The following is an 18,209-nucleotide window of genomic DNA, read 5'->3' on the forward strand; positions in this document are numbered from 1 at the left end:
GTAATAATGAGTACCATCCATTCCCACTGGTAAAGACTCTCTCTACAGTCAACTCTTATATAGTGCTGCAAACATGAATCTTTCTTCCTGTCGTCTACTATCTATCTCTTTATCTCCATTTATAATGTATAATATATATGTATATATGTGTATTTGTGTATATGTATGTATGTATATGTGTGTGTATATATACACTATATGGCCAAAAGTCTGTGGACACCCCCTTCTAATTAATGAATTTGGTTACTCCATTAAATCCAGTAAAGAAAAATCTTAATGTTTCTTTATGTAATGGCTTGGGCCTTGTGTGCTTCCAAATTTGTGGCAACTGTTTGGGGATAGCCCTTTTCTGTTCCAGCATGACAATGCCCCTGTGAACAAAATGAGGTCCATAAAGAAATGATTTACTGTGTCTGGCATGGAAGAAATTGACTGGCCTGCACAAAGCTCAGACCTGAACCCCACTGATCACTTTTGGGGTGAACTGGAACAGCAGCTGTAAGTCAGGCCCCATCGACCAACATCAGTTCCTGACCTCACTGATAGCCTTGTGTCTGAATGAGAGCAAATCCCTGCAGCCATGTTACTACATACAGTACAGTGGAAAGCCTTCCCAAAAGAGTGGAAGCTGTTATTACAGCAAAGGGGGAAATTGATGTCTAAGGTATTGAAATCAAATGTTCATCAAGCACATATGGTGTCCACAAACTTTTGGCTATATAGTGTATGTGTATATATATATATATATATATATATATATATATATATTGTCTATTGTGTATTCTATATATACTTTTTTTCTTTTCAATATTTATTTCTTTTTTTATTCAATTTTTTATTATTTTTTATAAGTCTTGTTGCTGTTTTGTATTGTTGTGTACTGGAAGCTCTTGTCACCAAGACAAATTCCTTGTATGTGTAAGCATACTTGGCAATAATGCTCATTCTGATTCTGATTCTGATTCTGATAATGATATCCCTCCATCTCACCATCTCTTTCCTCCATTACCATCTTATTCTCTCTCAGACATCAGGATCCTTTCACCTGATCATCATAAACCTGATGAGGCCTCAGAGAGACAGATGATAATAAGAGTCAGAAACACTCATTATTCATCTACAGCAAGGGGTCTTGTCATACTACACCCCTCCCGAGGACTCTCTGCTTCAGACTAGTGAATCAATACTGCTGAGTCTTGGTGCAGGACGCTGTTAATGAACGACTAACTTCCAGAGCTTCAGTGAGCTGACAGGATGATGAAAGAACTGCTTCAGCACGCAGAGTTAAGTACATTGGAGGAATCCCAGAGTATGATGCAAGAGGGAAACTCCCCTATTGCAGTGCAATCTGCAGCAGGTTGCGATGGAAAGTCACGGAAACAAACACAGCAAAAACTCTGGAATATCTGGAAATAAAGCGAAGCAACAGAGAATAAAATTGCCATGTTTGTTATTTACACAAGTGTAGCGGGGAAATTACATTGCTGTGGAGAAAGCTGCTTGCAACCCGAGCCGCATGTATATGGGAATAAAGAGAAAGCCGTGAACACAGTGCATATAAACACATACGCTGATTACGAGTCTTAAGCAGATTTCTCACAATAAATGGCTTTCTGATGTCCATATAAACAAGCTCTATAGATAGTCAGATTAACTGATATCTATAGATCGATCGAGAGAGAGAGAGAGAGAGAGAGAGAGAGAGAGAGAGAGAGAGAGAGCAACTTGTCTTTTTTTTTTGGTTTGTGTACATTTTAATTTTTGACAATTGGAGTTTGAATTAACGAGCATTCTGTTGGTCCATTTGAACATTCCGTCAATGTAAGTCTATGGCCACGTACACACTACAGTTTCAGAAGTGACAGCCGTATTTAAATGCGGGAGTGAATCCCCTAAATTTTCATCCCGAGTGTGCACGGAATACAAGACTGACTCCCGCACTTGTATTGATTGACAAGTTATTACCATAGCAATGCTTCAGCGTTTCGCACCTGTGAACAAGAAACATGAATGCCACCAGCTTAACCTGTTTTCTGTTCACTGTTTTTGAGCAAAGAGATTATCCACCAGAGATGTATTATCATCTGACAATGTTTAGTTAGCTGCAGTTGACAGAATTGCCGTGTGTTGTTTATGCGGGTTGTTAAACAGCGTGTGCAATTTCTCTGGACTGTAATGCACGGGTTAGCCAGAGTCTGATGGGCTGATGAGAGTAACTACAGTGGAGAGAGAGACACAGACCTCTGTTTGTGTGATTTACACCAGGAGAAGACAAACACATGTTATAAGCACCATTAATCATGTCATAAACAATTAGTTGTTCATGTCAGTTTTTTCACACTACGTGGAAATGTTGAAAATGCGGTTGTCAGTACCTGAATTTTTCGAGATTTTATTCGGTTGTATAATGTGGTTGTCACTCCTGGGAACTGTGCATATAGAACAGGATTAAGCACTCAAAGGTGAACTGATAATCGTATTTAGCTGCAGTGTGTAGATAGCCTATGAGGAGTTCGTGTTTTTTGATCTCGGTTAAGGGGGTTTTGATATAACCCTGAACAAAGTTTGTAGAACAACAGTATCTTGGCTTCATCAAGCCAACAATGTTTAACATAAATTTAAACTAAATATAAACGAATAAAACACCCTGTTTTATAAAAGTGAGTTGAAATACAGTGATATAAAGCAGCATAAGTTAAAGCTTTTACATTTCTTTCTTTCTTTCTTTTTTTTTTTTTTTCTGTTTAGCCCTAGCACAACAAAATGAAGAGCAAAGATGTGCATGCCGCAGAGATTGATGGATGGCAAATGTACTTTGGTCATGCAAAGCCTCATTAATCGGCTAAATGACTAGTATCAAACTTTAGTGCTATACTTTATCATCAGTACACAAAATGTGTACAAACTAAATTGTACAGTCAACATTCACAATGTAAAATAACGATTCGAACGACTCATATCATCACGTAAGTCTGGGCCTGAAGAAAATCCAGTTTCCCACTGTGCATTTCAGCATTGTGCTGGTGTTCATGTGTGTGTACAGTGTTATGTTTATACAATCATTCCAACAAGAAAAAAAAAAAAAAAGACAAACAGAAAGAGAAGTGGTAGACGAGTGGTAGAGTTTTTTGAAAGAAAGTGGAATGCAATATGTATCCTTTGCACAGTATACAAATTTTCTTTATGTATGTTTATTGGTCAACATACACTAAGTAATAGCATTTGACTTGTCATCATATTCAATATTCAAACGTAATTACAGGCGATTTTAATTGAACAAGTTACTTACTGCATTCAAAATAAATAAAAAGACATGCTAAAATGGTGATAAAATGACTTGAAGAGAGGTGGAATTGCAGAGGAGAAACATACACCGAAACAGTAAGTGAAGAACTGAGAGATGAGGAGAAGTAATGGAGCAGAAAAGAGGGATTGGATTACACAAAGACTAAAGCTCAGACAGAGAGCTCAGGTCCATTAAAATGAGAGACAGCATCATCCCGTCTGTCTGCGCTCAGATCACTTTGAAAACTTGCTCAACCTGTCTGTCTGCCTTGAGGGAGCTGCACAGTTTATGAAGGGAAAAGTGCAGAGGGTTAGTGTACTTTTCTGTACCTTTACCTTTATCTCAAAATCCAGAGCAATGCATTGGTATTTGATACTTCTAGTCTTGTTCTAGTTGCTCCTCGTCAATGTGTGTGTTTTGAATAACATCAATAACGTCTTTTGTACATTTCTTGCCACTTGTTTTTTTTTTTTTTTTCATCAAAAACCTCATGATACAGTTTTAATGAAGCTGTCAGTTTGGAGATTATGCGGCATTAATGCTTGTATTCAAACAGGAGGAAGGAAGGTTTTGTTGATTTAAAACTCGATAGAGCAGAAACCTTAAAAACCTAATCTCTTTCTGAGAAAATTGTACTTGCTTTTACGGCCACACAGTGGACATTTCACCTCAGAACTGCGACGATGTGTGTAATGAACCACGTAATACCATAATTTCCACAGTCACATAATTTTCATGAGATCAGACTCATTTAAACTGCAACATTCTTTTTACCGTTGCAAGTTCTGATTCATTTTCACAAATCAGTTCATTTCAATGAACTGGCTGAAAGAAACGATTCACCGATTGATTTGAGTCATCAACTATAAGCTCTGACGTGCCATATTCTGTTTGGTTATTTTTTTAGTAGATTTTGTCACATGATATTTTTGTCTTGTGGTCAGATGATTCACAAACACTTTGCGAATGAGTTTGAACAAATCATTAAAAAGAATGTGTTCAAAACTAAGATTCGTTCACAAATCAGACATTACTTCAATGCACTCAAGTCAACTGATGATCACCGCCCAAAAAAATCGTAATAAATATGCCTACAAATCTGATTTGATTCTGATTCTTAGTCTAAAACCAAACATTCATGTTTTATAAGTCACAGAGGGTGTAGAAAATATCAAAGAGCACTTCCACATCATTCCAGACTAACACATTTCTAATGCTTTGAAGCTTTCACATCTTTGCCAAGAAGCCGTTTGTTTCAATGCATCGCAGACATACCTCACATGACATTTCTGATTTATTTTATTTTTTTTCCAGAATGATTTATTTATTTAAAGTAAAATATAGCTGAATTGTCTATTCAATATTTTTTCTTAACATCACAAGCATTCAAGGCCTCTTAATTTTCAACTTAGTCTTTAGTATGTTGGCAAGCATAACAGAAATGTATTGAATTAAACTTGCTGCAGGAGAGAGAAGTTCAGAACAGTTAAATAAAATAGCGTAAAAACAAATAGAACCCATTATAATCCATGATGCTATACTGGGAGCGTCCGCTGTGGCGGCACGCCGACAGTTAACGGGTGCCCCATTCCGTTTTGCGCTGCACGCGCTGATGCTACTACTGCCAGCAACACAAAGAAATGGTTTAGATCGTTCGTGTCGATGCGTCCAGTGTAGACAGCCTCAAGCCATTGCACTGCATCTGTTGTAGATAGGGAGTTAACGGCCTTAAGTTGCAAAAGGGCACCTCAATGTCACTACGATTTATTAAAACGGAGGTTCGAGTAATCCACAAAACAGTCTTGACTGGACAACAGATAAATCCTGTTAAAACGGATCTCCATATTGACTCAGTAAATCGAGCCATTGGGGATACACAGGTACTGTACTTGATGCCTGAAATATGCCTGCATGGGTCAATACACATCTAAACATAGGGTCAGTGACAACATATGTTTGCTAATGCTCTGTAATGCAGCAGATCTTGTGAACATAAATCTAAACAGACAGTCTTTTAGATTCATCCAGTGTGTGTGCAACAGAAAAAGGGCAAATGATGTGACAATATCAATAATGTCCCCAAGGCACCTTACTGATGTCCCAAACATTTCACTTAAGCTAGACCAAACAAATCACTCTTGCTTCAGTGAGCTGAGACGGCAACATAAGAGCTACCTCCATTCACACAGAGACAGAGAGAGAGTTTCTCAGTAGCTGAAACGATTAGTCGAAGTTATCGACAATGTCAGCAATAAAAAATTGTCGACAAAAATTTTTGTTGTCAAATAGTCGTTTGATCTAATTTAACGTAACATGAGATCATATGAGACTAATGATGGTGAGTGAGAGGAGCACTGCAGCTTGAGTACATGATTGAGCAGAGGAAGAAAACACAGTTCACAGTCCAGATGCAACTCCAAACCTTCCAAACAGCTTACAGTGATGTAAATCGCAAAGTATCAGGAAATTATAAAAAAAATTCAAATTAAGTAAAAACAGAAGCACACTCTTTGTGAAATAAAGCGGAGCTGGAGCTGCCGTTCCGCTTAAGCAAAACTTGCATGTCGAGGGTCTTTATAGGAGAAACCCCTGCGTTATACACTGATCAGCCACAACATTAAAACCACCTGCCTAATATTGTGTAGGTCCCCCTCGTGCCACAAAAACAATGCCAACCCACATCTCAGAACAGCATTCTGAGATGATATTCATCTCACCACAATTGTACAGGGCCTCGTTTCCCAAAAGCATCATAAGCCTAGATCGTTGAATCCATCTTAGTTTTGTGGCCTGTTCCCCAAAAGCATCGTAACTTAAGTAGTACTTGAAAATGCTCATAGATTACGAGTGTTCTTGAGTACTCGTACACCACTAAGAACATCGTAAGCACATAGACTTCTGCAGACACCTGCAGGACAATCGCGAAATTACACCTAATTCAATTTAAATACCTATAGCTACACTTTATTCTCTTTGAATATCAGTATACATATGTTTTATTTTATTATTATTTTGAACCGACAAGGATAATAATAATAATAATATTAATAATAACAAAAATAAGTGCATGAAAATCCTCCATACAGTATATTGGCTCCTCATCCTCGTCTCCTCTTCCTCTCTGACACCTAAGGGCACTCTCAGCCGTGCTATGTGTTGTGTAGTACCGCACATTTTGTGTAGCATTGCTGTTACCATAATCAATTTTGGGAGTAAAGAGCAGATCTCACTTTGATTGGTGAATGTCCCTAAAGCACAGCTTCCACTCGTCTCCTTATTTTGTGCTCCGCAATAACACGGTGAACCTCGTTGTATTCAATTAATGCTTGTTGTCATTAACAGGACCATACACAGGGCCTCTGCTGTCTTCACTGATCCTGGAAGCTTTAACCTCTACCCCCAGAGCAAATTTTTAAAAGAAAATATATGATTGCAAAACAAAATGCAATTATGTGGTGAATTATGTTGTACATTTAAGAAAATATTTTTAAATATTTTCAGCTAGCTAAATTACAAACGTTTTTAAAGTTACGCACAAATACAATGAAGTTGCAATGATGAGCAGCACTATACGATCACATTTCAGCACTTCCCGTTTATGGACAAAGGACATCCTCGCACATTCATGTTAAATGCACTTTTGGGGAACGCACGTAAAAAAATAATGACCATTCGTATAATCGTTCATAGAAAACACTCTTAACCAATAAGATCAATCGTTATTGGGAAACGAGGCCAAGAGCAGTTATCCGAGTTACCGTAGACTTTGTCTGTTCGGACCAGTCTGGCCATTCTTTGTTGACCTCTCTCATCATCAAGGCATTTCCGTCCACAGAACTGCCTCTCCCTGGATGTTTTTTGTTTTTGGCACCATTCTGAGTAAATTCTAGAGACTGTTCCCAGGAGATCAGCAGTTACAGAAATACTCAAACCAGCCCATCTGGCACCAACAATCATGCCACGGTCCAAATCACTGAGATCAAATTTTTGCCCCATTCTGATGGTTGATGTGAAAATTAACTGAAGCTCCTGACCTGTATCTGCATGATTTTATGCACTGCATTGCTGCCACATGATTGGCTGATTAGATAATCGCATGGATGATTGTTGGTGCCAGATGGGCTGGTTTGAGTATTTCTGTAACTGCTGATCTCTTTTCACGCAAAACATTCTCTGAAATTTACTCTGAATGGTGACAAAAACAAAAAACATCCAGTGAGGGTCAGTTCTGCAGACGATTAAGAAGAGAGAGTGTTGTTTTGTTTTTTTAGTTAAAGATGGATCGAAGTAAACAAAATGGTTATACACTCACTGCAACAAAATAAGTTTTTGATTTGTTGTTGTTTTGGCTTGTTTTCCGATATAAATATCTAAAACTCCTTTAAAACAACGTACATTTACTTAGCAGCTATAATGCAGAAGAATTTTTTTTATTTATTTTTTTTATCTGAGAATGTTGAATATATTATTAAATATTAAAATATTTTAAAATATCTAAAAATCCCCAAAACAAGATACATTTACCTAAGAAGCAACATATAAGATATTTTTAGACTTGCTTTCAGAGAATGTATATTGAATATAAGTACATTTTGACTTTACTGTACTGGCAGAAGTATGAACAAATGAAAAATACACTTACATATATGCAAAATACATTCTCTAAAAGCTTGTCTAAATATCTTATTTGTTGCTTCTCAAGTAAGTGTATCTTGTTTTAAGGATTTTTTTGACATTTTTAAATGGAAAACAAAACAAAACACTTGATAATATATTTTTTTTGCAGTGAATTTTTTACTGAATTAAACTTATTGTATTTTTTTACATTAAATCAGTGAATGTCTTTTAGAGGTATTTAAAAATAAATTGTATTGTTAGTAAGCATGTTTAATACAACCTTTTAAGTCAAGGCACAAGCTGAATAGTTGGTTAACCCACTGGGGTCTGAGGGTGTTTTGGGCCATGGAGAAGTTTTGACATGCCTTGACATTTGTGCTTTTTTCAGTTATTACATATTAACATATTAATTCAGTATAAACATATTAATGGCTAAAGTCTGATAACACTGTATTCAGCACAAACTGGGCTACAATAATATGTGAGCAACATGTATAAACATGTTTGTAGTTTTGAGAAGAAAAAAAAACGTTTATGCGTGGTTTCTGAAAAACAAAAATTGTAAGTCACTGAAATAAGGCCATAAAACACATACTAAATATTTGAGAACTGAATCTTGTAGTCTAGATTTTTTGCTACAAAATGATGTGAAAACCATCCTGATCACTCATTCATACAAAACAATACAGTCATTTAACTTTTGTAAGACAATTTTAGTGTTAGAAAGGCCATATGCGAGGAGGCGTGAATGATCATGAATATTGATGTGATTCACACCTGAGAAAACAAAGACCCCTCCCCTGGGAACAGAATAAAATGTAATATCTGATATAGGGCATATACACAATATATATATATTTTTTTTTCAGGATTCTTTGATGATTAGAAAGTTCAAAATAACAGCATTTATCTGAAATAGAAAGCTTTTGTAACATTATAAATGTCTTTACTGTCACTTTTGATCAATATAATGCATCCTTACTGAATAAAAGTATTAATTTATTTCCAAAAAAACAAAAAACAAAAAACAATTCTTACTGACCCCAAACTTTTGAACGGTAGTGTATAATGTTACAAAAGCTTTCTATTTCAGATAAATGCTATTATTTTGAACTTCTATTCATCAAAGAATCCTGAAAAATTTTACACAACTGTTTTCAACATTGATCATAATAATAAATGTTTCTTGAGCAGCAAATCAGTATCTTAGAATGATTTCTGAAGGATCATGTGACACTGAAGACTGGAGTAATGATGCTGAAAATTAAGCTTTACATCACAGGAATAAATTGCATTTAAAAAAAATACATACATATATAATATATATAAACTTGCCTCGGGGGCATTTACCATTTGCATTGATCGCCTCAGCACATTACTGTATGAATAGCACCCTCTGTGCGTGTTATTGAGAGTGAGCATGAATCGGAGTTTGCATTTTCAATGTAAAATTACACTTTTACTTTACTTATGGTTAGGTTTAGGGGTTTGGGTTAGGGGGTAGAGTTGATAAAATATGCTTTCCTGTTGATTGTATAATATCATTTACAACTTAAAACACAACTCGTTTTTGGCGCCACTCAGTGGACATTTCATCCAGAAACTGGAGCTCACATGTGGCCATATTTTCAACAACACTTCCAGCTTCAACCACTAGGGGCAGGTTTGATTTTCAGTAAACGCAGACCGATTTCAGCTGAAGAACTTTTGACCTACTGTCACCAAATTCACAGTGAGATCAGTCCAAAAATATACAGTATACTCAATTCGAAGGGCACTGCAAAGGAAGCATGTGCACATCAGTATATAATTCAAAGGAAGCTAACAGGAATATTTATCCAGCAGTTACTATGCACCACCCAAGTGGTCTGGCTAAACTAAACAAACTACAGTGAAAATGTTTTTTTTTTTTTTTTTTTTTTTTTTTTTAGCTTAAAGGGATTGTTCACTCAAAAATTAAAATTCTCTCATGATTTACTCACCCTCATACCATCCCAGATGTGTATGACTTTCTTCTGCAGAACACAAATTAAGATATTTCTGATATTTCACTATTGTTGCACAGGCATGATATAGAAATATTTTTTTTATGAATATAATATTAATATGTCTTGAAATAAACAAGGAAATAGATATCCTGTGATAGTAAACAGATATGAAATAATAATAAATTCATACAAAAATCATGATTTATGGAAGTGCACATAAATACTGCAACAATATTACATACATCCGGCCATTTATGACCCTATATGTATTTTGGTAAATAAGCAATAAAAAGAAAAAAAGAAAAAAAAAAGAAACCAGTTTTGGCTTTTTTTTTTTTTTTTTTATTGTTACACTATTCATTAAAGAAAGTTTGATGAATACTAAAGAAGTCTGGGGGCATAGAGCGGGGAATGTCATCACGTTCACAAAACACCCAAGGTATGCTTTTAAGTGTTTTTATTAAAGTATAGTAAATTAAAAAAGTTTACAATGTCATAATACTAAAGACCCCTAATCTGTTTGAATCAAGTGTTCTCTGTATTTGATGATGTTGTCAAGTGAAATGAACTTCTACATCCCCTGCTCAGTGTGTAGGGAGCAGTGAACACAGTCTGGTTACTCTTGAAGTGGAAGAAAACGAATGCAAATTGAAGGTCATAACTCATTAAAAGCATTATTACACCCAACAGAAATCAGGCAAAGATACCCTCAGGCTTACACATACACTAAACATATGCACTAAAAACACACACAGCATGGACGGAGAGGTTGGAATTTCAATGTAATTGACTCCTGCTATCTGACATTCTACCAGCCAATATAAACACACACACACACACACACACACACACACACACATGTTGGTGCAGCTATCATTATGAGGGCTCTCCATAGACATAATGATTTTTATACTGTACGAACTGTAGAACCCCAACATGGCTGTTGGACAGACAGTGCTGAAAGCTTCATGTCTTAATGGAGAGCTCTACTGCATTCATTTAGACTGAAGCCTGAGTTTGTCCCCTGCAAGATATTAAACTGGGACACCTGATTAGTGCTGCGCTATTACTACACACACAGACACACTATCAGCAGCAGTTGGTTGTTGAGTGAACACATCTTATCATCAAGTGTTTCCTGCACATGAAGATTGAAGAATCTGAGGTGCCCAACAGTGACCTTGTGACTGTCTATTTTTAGCCAGACAATGTGATCAGTTCTGTGTGTGCGTATATGCCGTTGTATTTCATGGGACTCCAAGGTTCCATGGTACTTTCATTTATATACTGTACACATGCATTGTAAAATACTGAAATGCAGTTATATAATTGGTTATTTTCATGCAATGCCTGCCAAATAGTGAACTTTTTTAACTTACATGTTATAAATGCTTAATAAAAACACTTATTCAACATTAGTAACCTATGAAAATGTAGCTTAATGTAGTGGACACATATGAAGTATTTATTAGAGAGTTGCTAATATTTCAAACCTATACATAAATTTCATTATGGTTTAATGGTCATCAGGCTTTATTATCTGATATATGCTGTGAATGACATGAAGAGCTGAAAAGTGCATTTGCAGAGGACTTTTGGTCACTAGTACTAGTTAAAATCATCATTTTGACATCAACGTGACAAGAAAAGTGAAAACACAAGTGAGTCAAGACATTGTAGTGATGAATATAAACACAAAATTATATAATCCCTCCTTTTAATCTCACTGTAATTGTCTATTTTTGTCTATTAAGTTATAATAGTCTATGCATGTAGGATGTTTGTTATAACCACATATCAATGATTTATAATGCATTTGTAAATACATTATTAGTCATTAATGAACCCCTTCATAAACCCTTAAAAAAGGAAACATTAATGTAACGTGCTACCAGTATTTGTTGATAGTAAACATACTGTATGTGACATAATGCATGATGCTTGTTATAACTGCATATCAATGATTTATAATGCAGTTGAATACATCATTAGTCAATTATGAACCCCTTCGTAAACCCTTAACAAAGAAAACATTCATGTAAAGTGCTACTAAAATTATTATTATTATTATTTTTAGCAATCATACAGTATATCACGTACTTATTATGTTAGTTTCAGCCAATCCCCATATTGTGAGAAAGTCAAATTACAGTATTATTAGTGGTGTTTGCTAAGGCAATCATCACCATCACTATTGCTCATAAAGTACTTAGAACTAGTGAATAATCACCTAACCCTCAGTATTAAACTTCAGCATAAAACTCATCCTACGTCTTGTGCTACTGATATAAATGATACCTCATATGGTGACTTACATGTTTTTTTTTTTTTTTTTTTTTTTTTTTGCCTGACAGATAATAAAACAGGCAAAAAAATCCCATAGATTTAGATTGAAAGAGGGAACCAAGCTATATGTCTATTTCAGAATGTCATAGAGACTTGGGAGTGAGCTATTTTGTCTTCAACCAATGAGTTACTGTACCAACTACAATACCCTAACATTTGTGGCAGAGAGTTTTGCACAGACCAGCACCACTCACATTTTCTAAATGTAAAAATCTGGTTTATTCTGCTTCTTTGCCATCTGATACCTATTTTCTTTCTCTCTCTGTGTGTGTGTGTGTGTTAATGTGTTCTTGGCTTCTATTGGTCTTGGATTCTCACAGATGCATTAGGCAAAATCTATCAATACAGGCAGTGCTGTGGAGACTGGAGGAGAGAAAATGTACTATCTCTCAATCCTTTTGTTTCAACATTGATCTTGTTCTTTGCTGGATGACTAAACGCCCCTCCATCACTGTTCTTTAAGCACAATCCCCACTTTCATCGACTTCTGTGACATATACCTGCACATATCCCAGCACACTCTCTTTATTTGTGAAGAGCTTTTGTACAAGATGCTGTACATCACTCTTCCTCACTTTATTTATTTATTGTTACTTTACTCTATCCGTCTTTCTCTTTACCTTCTTCTGAATTATGTGCTCTCTCTTTCTCTCTCTCTCTCTCTCTCTCTCTGTGTGTGTGTGTGTGTGTGCTGTACTAATGGAATAAATTGGCCTATTTTGTCTTGATTATGTCTCTTAGCAATAGAGCTCCATCATCGTTGCATTTAAGCAACACACTTGAATCATTGAATCATTCTGTTGCAGTGTGTGTGTGTGTGTGTGTGTGTGTGTGTGTGAAAGAGTGTCAGCTTGGAGTTTTATGGATTTCCTTATATGCTTTTTTGAGCTTGATAGTATCGGGCCCCATTGACTTATATTGTATGGATATATTCACATCATATCTCCATTAAAATATCTTTGTGTTCTGCGGAAGAAAGGAAGTCATACGAGTTTGAGATAACACAAGGGTGAGTAAATGGTGAGATAATTATCATTTTCATTTTGGGCGAACTATACTTTTAAAGAAAGTGCTGTATGTGGATTGCATGCAGATATCTTGAGCGAGGTCTGGAGGTGAGAGAGGTCAGTATGGATCTTCTCGCTAAGCTAAAGCAAACATCTCTCCAGGGTTTGTCAGAGCACTCACAGTCTGTCTGAACACAGCATGATGTGTGCTGGATGAATGGAGATGCTTCCTTTGATATTTTGTATGCATGAAGTTTGTGATGGTTGAACTAAATGTTTCATTTCCATTCTTTCTATATAGAATTTAATTTTTACTTCTTGAATAAATTCTAAACTACTCTGCATTTAACATTTTACTATTGAAAACAACACTGTTGAGACTCAAATTAGAAGCATTTGATGACACCGTAACATTATCTGCACTGAGAACACTGAGGAGTTGACTCTACTCAACTGACTGAGTTCCCTCAATTGAATTGAGTAATGTCGTCTCCAAAACTTGTGTAGCTAAGTTCACTTAACTTGTTCATATAGAATTAACTTAACTATTTAAGTTAAGGTAACTAGATGCAAGTAGACTTAACCCAGATTTGCTATTTAAATATTGTTGTTTCAACTTAATCATTTTAATTGAATGGACTCATATTTAGGTCATACAGTAACACAGTTTAAATAAAGAAGACTATAACTCATTTTATATTAGATTATATTTATATTAGATTATAACTTCTATAGCCAGTCATTAAATAAACTTATTTCTCCACAGAACTGCATAGACACCTGTACTTCAGTTGCAAATGCACACAGAGAACTGATATAGTGTGAACAGGGTCCAACTTGATCAAAAGGGAAACAGATCACCCTAATGGTGACATCACACAAAACAACTATTTGAATGTCTCCTTAACTTCCCTTTTACCAAGGAAACATAATTAAATAATTCAAGAGCAAGGCATTGTGGGTATCCCCTGTAGCCTCAATTTTGTACTCAATAGTTTGAGTTATAAACACTTAAAATCTAAAATCTATGGATTTTTAAGATAAATAAGTTCAAGAGGCTTAGATATTTGAGTTATTAGCCCAAAACCTGACATTTCAAGTAGGGATGCACCAATATGAAAACTTTTGGCTGATACCGATTTTAATAAAAAATTATAGGCAGATACTGATATTTTACTACTCACCTTATTTTGCCATCAGATCACTGTTGAATTATGCTTGGAAAATGTACAAAGAGGCACAAAAGCTTTTGAATGCTCTACCTATAAATAATTCCCACTGAACATGGATTGGATCTGTTGAACACAGGACAGGCCAACATTTTAAAGAGAACCAGCCACAATGAAAGATAAATAGAAGATACAAAAGATAAAAGACAAAAAAAAATTACAAAATATCATAGCATGATGATTGATGTGAAAAAAAGGTTGGTTTTAATTCTAAAACATTTTTGCACTTTTGTTTTTGCGTTCTGTTGTTTTGAACTCACATTTTTACATGTACTGTATATGATAAAACATTACAAATTCATACAATGCACATGTTGGGCAATTCCACGGAAATATCAACCACATCATGAAAAAAAAATAACAAATAATAATAATAATAATAATAATAATTTAAAAAATTAACCAAAGAAACAAAAAACATTTTTAATTCTGTATTACATTGGTGTAATGGATAATGCCATCTAGACTGCTAGAGGGCACCGCTTGCTCACACAATACTAACTGGAGCGCTGAATAAAGAATATATTTAGAAACAAAGCCTTTTAAGGTTTAGTAATTGCACATGGCCATATTGTGATTTCAATCTTAATTCAATCAAACCAATGTCTCAGAATTCAAAGTCTGCTGGTTTCAAAGCTTTTTGGATGGTTTCCCTCATCGTGTAACCTATAGGTAAGTGCCGCTTTCACAACTGTCACGTCCGTTTATGCCGGTTTTTCCACATTAATGTGAAAAGGAGAAAGAAAAAAAAATATAATATTACATGTTCATAAGAGTGCCAACTCTTCTACACATTATATCTATTATTATTTCTGGATTGTGTATTTGAATTCACAGAGTTTTTACAAAGTGTTTTACATATTAATTATAAATAAACCATCTGTTTTTCATATCAATCTTTTCTGATATGCTGATGGTTTAATTTGGCTAATAATTGGCCGATAAATATCGGCAGCCGATACATCGATGCATCCCTAATTTCAAGTAATGTTTAATTAACACAACTTTAATTTTTACAGTATTGATAACATTAGGGTTTTACAGTGTGTGTGGAGTACATACTTAGTTTTGGGATAAAATTGTCCTCAAAAGTTAGCTATGTCTAACAAAACTTCCCTTTGGAGACATCTTCATGTGGAAAAACATATTCATATAGAAAATTTGTTTAAATAATACAAAATTGGACCAGTCAGTGGTTTCCACAAGAAAAATGGCTTAATAAACATACTAAATAATGTTTAAATGAAAATCTAAAAATGCTGAATGGTTTGTGTGAGAGTTAGGTTTAGAGATAGGTAATAGAAAATATCAATAGCTCAATATACGTATAACAATAAAAGTCATTGGAAAGTCCCTAGCATAATAGAAAAAACAAACGTGTGTGTGTGTGTGTGTGTGTGGCTTCACCTGGTACAGACTGGTTATGTTTGTCTAATGTGAGGTCAAACTATCTAGACAGCACTGGTCACAGCTGTGGTCTACACACGCGCACACACACACACACACACACACACACACACACACACACACACACACACACACAAAGACAGGGATGTAGAAATAAAAGATCTTTGACATTAGCTGATGATTGTAAAATATCATCCCTTATGTTTCAAGATTTCTAGTTTATTTAGTAAGGATTTAGTCTGAGCTGTTTTGTGAAGATTATATAGAACTCTTCATTTCCACATATAAGATTACATAGTACTTTCTCAATTAATATGAGCATATAAAAGCTGCATAATAATTATAAAAGAATAATAACTAGAAAACAATATTTTCAATGGAGGATATGTCACACCCCAGGTCGACTTCCCAAAAGTATTTCATGTCAGCTATCCCTATACAGTCTGGTAAGATTTAAAGTGTGTTGTTTAACTGAGTTGCCCTCTTTTGTGTTTGTGAATGTTTCAGTACATTCTCGTGTGGCCCTTCAGTAGTAGCAAGCTGTTATGCAAATGAGAGGTTACCTAGGAAATGCGTAACAAGGAATGGCAGTGTTGCGGTCAGAATATAAATGAACTGAGTAGGCGGGGTTTGTTTACAATCAGTGCCAGCAGCCTGCTCTCTACACTGTGAAAATGGATTTAAAGGGGTCAAATGGATTCAAATCCATTGGGTATTCAAAGCAGAGTTTCTGGAAAATTGACCAAACATTTACTAGGTCAGTGATCACCTGCATTGACTTTACATCTGTCTTTTTCATATGTGGAAACGTCCGTGTTCATATTTGGAAAAGAACATATTAAAGGTGCTGTAAGCGATTTTTTTCATTGAAAGGTTTGCAAAACATTTTACTACTCTCTTAAAGATATTGATGAAATATGTATCATGAGATATCTCACTGGTCTCTGTGACAGCTCTAGGCTCTGTAAACAGCAAACAAAAATGTGTCCGCATGCCACGGACAATGACGCTTTCTGCTTTTCAGTCATTTCGCGCATTCTCATAATATTGTAGTTGCGGTGAACTTTTGAGGCATAATTGCATTTTTATGCCATGTTGCTCATAACAGTTGTCAGTTGAGGGCACTGTTTTGCTGCTGTTGTTTTTGTCAACCGTTCCTGCTCGTGTCGGTCTCAATAAAGCTCATTTGGTATCTTTGGAGTGCTGAGTTTTGGGAAAAGGGGTGTGGCTAATCCAACGGCTCAGCTTGTGGAAATTCTAGAACGGCTAAAATCGCTTACAGCACTTTTAATGCGCAAAACTGTATTATATACCGTTTAAAGGGACATTTCACCCAAAAATTAAAAATCTCTCACCATTTACTCACCCTCATGCTATCCCAGATGTGTATACCTTTCTTTACTTCTGCAGAACACAAATTAAGATTTTTAGAAGAATATTTCAGCTCTTTAGGTCCTCATAATGCAAGTGAATGGTGACCAGAATGCAGAAGGTCCAAAAATGCAGACTCCAGTGGTTAGATCCATGTCTTCTGAAGTGATTCAGTTGGTTTATGCTTTATTAACTATTTATTAGCTTTATTGACTTACTGATCTCCTTTTTGGAGCTTCAAAGTTTTGGTCACCATTCAATTGTATTGTACGGACCAACAGAGCTGAAATATTCTTCTAAAAATCTTCATTTGTGTTCTGCAGAAGAAATAAAGTCATTCATATCTGGAATGGCATGAGGGTGAGTAAATGATGAGATAATTTTCATTTTTGGGTGAACTGTCTCTTTAATCTATAATATAATAATATATTAAATATGTAATATTATGGTAAACTGGATTTTCCTTGTTGTTGTTTATATATATATATATATATATATAATTTGATTTATGTAGATGAGAGGTACTAAATTTTAAAGGTAGGTAATCTTTTGTACCTTCATAAATACAAAATATAAAATATTGGGAAAATTTACAAACTATAATGCAGCTTGAATGGTGAACTTTTTTTTAGATTTTCTGTTAGAATCATATTGCATTAACTGCTAAATTAAAACCTCACTGCCTAATTTTAACATTACTTTTTAGGGGCTTAATTAAAATAAGTAGGCTATACATTCCTATGTTGGCAAATATTCAGCCCGATCTCATAAAAATTACATGACAACATTTTTGCAAAATGATAATATGTGGTTCATTAAACGTATCGCAGCAATTCCGAGGTGAAATGTTCACTGTGTGCCGCTAAAAGCGAGTTAAATGTTGTCCCAAACAGATGAGGTTTTTAAGGTTAATGCTCTATCGAAATTTAAATCAACAAAACCGAACTCCCTACCTTAA

General features: G+C 35.2%; 1 protein-coding gene across 1 annotated transcript in view; it reads right to left on the bottom strand.

Moving 5' to 3' along the window:
• Window positions 1-18,209, bottom strand: part of LOC127448053 (kalirin-like) — a 325,245-nt gene that overhangs the window by 227,132 nt on the left and 79,904 nt on the right. The window lies entirely within an intron of this gene.

The sequence above is a fragment of the Myxocyprinus asiaticus genome, chromosome 11 (genome assembly GCF_019703515.2).
Source record: "Myxocyprinus asiaticus isolate MX2 ecotype Aquarium Trade chromosome 11, UBuf_Myxa_2, whole genome shotgun sequence".
Lineage (NCBI taxonomy): Eukaryota > Metazoa > Chordata > Actinopteri > Cypriniformes > Catostomidae > Myxocyprinus > Myxocyprinus asiaticus.